Source organism: Aegilops tauschii, chromosome 3, assembly GCF_002575655.3.
Source record: "Aegilops tauschii subsp. strangulata cultivar AL8/78 chromosome 3, Aet v6.0, whole genome shotgun sequence".
NCBI classification, from domain to species: Eukaryota; Viridiplantae; Streptophyta; class Magnoliopsida; order Poales; family Poaceae; genus Aegilops; species Aegilops tauschii.
In genome coordinates this window covers 340,110,968-340,115,392 of record NC_053037.3, presented here as the reverse complement: position 1 = coordinate 340,115,392, position 4,425 = coordinate 340,110,968, and the positions used below count along the sequence as shown (strand labels likewise).

At 44.2% G+C, this 4,425-nt stretch overlaps 1 long non-coding RNA gene across 1 annotated transcript; it reads right to left on the bottom strand.

The window, feature by feature from the left end:
- Positions 1-2,203: 2,203 nt before the first annotated feature.
- On the bottom strand, positions 2,204-3,630 carry LOC141020992 (uncharacterized). Its single transcript, XR_012180986.1, has 3 exons — positions 3,546-3,630; positions 2,887-2,964; positions 2,204-2,679 (listed from the first exon to the last, which is right to left on the bottom strand). It is a non-coding gene; the product is annotated as an uncharacterized lncRNA (long non-coding RNA).
- Positions 3,631-4,425: the final 795 nt, after the last annotated feature.

Here is a 4,425-nt window from a genome sequence, read left to right as displayed (position 1 = left end):
GGTCCCTGCTGTCATCCTCTCCACGTACAATCATCTCCTAATTGTGTACGCGTCAACTTGGTAGGCCCACAAGTTAGCCTCTAAACCCGTGGAGGACAAATACAACCCATTTAAAAAAATAGCGCATTCCATACGTTCAAACGGAAAGTTCAACATTCAGAGCCAAGTAACAGGTCTGATCCACATATAGAGTAGTGAACTTCCACGTTGACAACCATCATAGCCAAGTTAACTATCTACTCCCACTAATACTCTAGTAGCGTACAAGTACTAACTTACTCTTAGCTAACTAGATGATGTTGGCCGCCATCTGCGGTACACGCTAAACGCCGGCACTGGCGTCCTCTGCCTCGCCTCGGACTTGCCAGAGGTGCGATAGGGCGCATTGCTCGCGCGCGTTGGTCCTTTCCATGCTGGCGTGGTCAACCGGAGCTTCGGTTTCTAAGCGGGAAACCCACTTGACGAGCTGGTAGTAAAAACCGGCGTCGCGAACGCGTGCGTGCCCGACAGCCTCCAGGGCTATTTGCCGGGCGCCGGCCTCCACGTAGTCGGCCCAGTTGCGGGCGCTCTGCTCGCGACTCAGAGCGTCGGTGCGTTGCTGCTCCATGTCCCGCTGGCGGCGCAAATCGGCGATACGCTGCTCCTCCGCCAAGCGGCCGCGCTCCAACAAGTCCTACTCCTCCGCCAGGCGGTCGCGCTCCAACAAGTCCTCGATCTCCGCATTGCCATCTAAAGACCGGTAGAATGCCTCCTCCCTCCGTCTGCCTTCCGGTGAAAAACCGAACACTAGTTCCGGCGGTGACCGCCTCCGGCCTCGCCTATCGCGGACGGGCAGGGGCATGGCGGACGTGGCGAGAGCGAGGATAAGTGGCGAGCGACGCCGGGCCGGTGGGGGCTTATGAGGATGGGCGAGTTGGGTCACGGTGCCACCATAGAAGGCCGAGAAATAGTACTTATAGGCGGAAGGTAGCGCGACGGTCATCGGAATTCAATGCATAATTAAGCAGGCATGGCTTAGCGCGCCAGCTTGCCGTGGAAAACTAGAGAAACTGAAATTCTGACTGTGCCGTCCCGTCCATGCTGGGTCGCACGCCGGCATGATGGTCAAACGAGTGCACTTGAATCATCTCCCTCCTTGTCAATAATGATTCCACGGATTTAAAAGGCCCGCAACAATTAAAGCGCATCTTTTTCGCATCAGTTAGCTGCCTTAATTACGGCCGGCTGCATGCAGGCACTCAAAATCGCTCGCAGCCAGTACGCGGAGCAGCATGCAACGAGTCCCAGCCGAGGGCATTAGTTGATGAACTTTAGCTGGGAGATAAGGCATTTGCGAACGTTTTCGCTGGCAGTTTCTTTAGATTTGCATGGCATTTTCTTCAGAGCAGCTTGTCAGTTTCTTCAGAGGTAGGCATTTTTATTCAAAAAACTGCCACTTTGGATCTTGCGTCGCAACTAAAACTGCCAGGAGCGCATTAGTAGGCTAGCTAGTGATCAATCAGTAACTTGTAAACACTGAGCGAACAGATAGAAGGAACTGTTAATGCATCTCAATGATTCACAGATCATATACAAATATGTAGCTCCAAAAGCAAAGATCAGCCACAACTAAAACCAACTAGTATGATTCCCATACATAAGATCAACATGTTAATGCATCTCAATGATTCACATATCATATACAAATATGTAGCTCCAAAAGCAAAGATCTAGAAAAAACATATGTTCTTCCTACTAACATGGATGCTTCTCTTGGCCAACATTCAGTACAGACTGAAAGACAAATTTGTTTGTGAAGTCTACAATTCCTCTTGCAAACGTAAGTGGTTTCACCAACAGCTGGAACCATGAGAATGAACCACACATGATGGAGGAACATCCGCTGCAATATGATTTGGTCTTCTCTTGATCACACGGCGAGACTATTTTCGGAATACAAACTTTAACTTAGGCAAAATGATGCCCATTGTATAATCAGACCAAAGCAATGAAGCACCTAGTGTTCGCCAATAAATAGTACAGTACTACTTTTCTGCAGTCCATGAAGTGACTATCCAATCTTTCTGTGTCTATTTTCAAATGGCACTGCATGAAGTGACTATACTATTCTCTTGTGTAGTTCAACCAAAATTGCGGTCACTCTGTGTGTTTGCCAAATAGCAACGGGCAGACATCTCAGTCTGCACAAATATCAAGCAGCTAGTAAACATATACCCCACCTTGTATTTTCGGTTTAAACATGTCTCTTCCGCTTAGCATCTGTCATGTTTTGCATTGGACAATTTGATACAGTCATGTTTTGCCCTGGACAATTTCATACTGAATTGATTTGCTTGTTCAGAGCAGAAATATAGCGCCTATTCTTCATCAGACCAAGGATATCCATGTTCACAGTGATGGAAGAGGTGAAATCGATACAACCGAAATTGAGCATCCAATCATTGAATCCTGTCCTGCACCTCCAATGTAGGTCCACCCTGCCAATAAATTCACATGCAAACCACTAGTATTACTATCTAATGACAGTACAAAACGAGTAGAAAGATAGTAGCAAACCATGTACCTTCTTAATGAACAGCTCATAGTGCCACCAATTGGATATAAAGGTTTGGAAGAAAACATGCTCCTAATGTTGAACCAGTTGGACTTTTTGTGCAGTTCCACTAAAATCGAGCATCCCTGTTTGCATAGATATTGAAAGTGTGATTACTAGAAAAGTGGCACTAGTTGAAGCATAGACTCACAAATATAAGCATTCCAATTTCTTAATGGGAAAAGGTAGCAAGACTGTTTCTAACCACCTGTTTGAAGGAATAAATAAGGCAACAGCGGATGATTTCAGAAAGGCATATATAGTTCTTTCTGAAAGAATGATCGATTCCTGACCTTTCCTCTTCTTTTAAGCATATTTTGTGCAGTTCAACTAAAATAAAATGCCATCACCGCCTTGACAATTCAGTGACACTATACAAATGGAAATGACTTAACATTACATCATGATGTCAGGTATGTAGTCGACATGCATTAGAGACAAACTTACAGACCTCCTCTGATAACATAATGAACATTAATTTTAACAAAGGTGTGACTAGCTTTACCGGGATAATTTGAGTGAACTCTACACCCTCTGTTCCTTAATATAAGGCGTTTTCGTGGTTCAATTTAAAGTACCCAAACGTCTAGTATTTAGAAAAACAGGTAGTAGTTTTCTTGAGCACATATCTGGGAAAGCTTGCCACACTTTATTTATGTCCATAGCTAATGCGACACCATTCGAATACTACAAATATACACTAATCCAGTGGCTAGTGCAACAGTAGAGTAGTTATTTTATTACAGGGTACACTACAATGGTTTTACTGAACAGATTTCAATGAACTCTAGCACTGGAAGATTTCTATAAGAATTAACAATACAAAATGTAAAGGTAACAAGTTTCAGCATTGGTATACTAGCTGTGCATGAGCATTAAACCAAATACAAAAGTTTGAAGGTAACTAGCATTATTAACTAATGACAGTATAAAAAAATTGCAAACCATGTACCTCCAAGGTAAATATCATTTCGAACTCGGGGGGACCTTAAAAATTGCTATCCCAATCTTCATAATCGATCAAACATAAAAACTTGATCAAACGTATCAAGAGAACAGCCGGAGGAGGAGGTGCCCACTCTTCACCTTTCCTCTTGTCTTCATAATTTTTTGTGCAGTTTAACCAAAATAAAATGACATCAACGCCTTGGCATTTTGGTGACACTGTACAAAAAAATTAACTTATCTCATGAAAGTGAGGTATGTAATCTATAAGCATTAACAGTGCAAAAATCTGAAGGTAGTAACAAGTTTCATCGTTGGTATACTGGCTGTGCAACAGCATTAGAATGCCTTAGCTGAAAAATCTTTAATACATCCACAATCAACAGCTAACCCTGAAATAATCCAGTGACATTAAATGGCATTGCTTAAATTTATCGGTGGTTAACTCAAGAGGCCATCGCGCAATTCATGAACCTTTGGAATGAGTTGCAGCCGATTGAACTCACTCAGGCTCAAGATTATTCACTAACCCGGAGATGGACAAACGATGGTCAGTTTTCCTCCAGTTCGTCGTACGCTGTCACTCTTACTACCAACATTAGGCCACCTTATGCGAAGCTGGCCTGGAGCTCGGATGCCCCTCCCAAATGTCAGTTCTTCGTCTGGCTGGCTGCTCAAGATCGATGTCTAATGGTGGATAACCTTGCTAAGCGAGGGTGGCCCCATAATCCGCTGTGTCTGCTATGTCTACAAGAGCCTAAAACTGCTGCCCACCTGCTTACTTCTTGATCTTTGCGAAGGAAGTTTGGCACCTGACACTCTGCAAGCTGAACATGAGCCCGGCTATGGCGGCAGTTCATGATGATTCCCTAGTTAGCTGGTGGCAG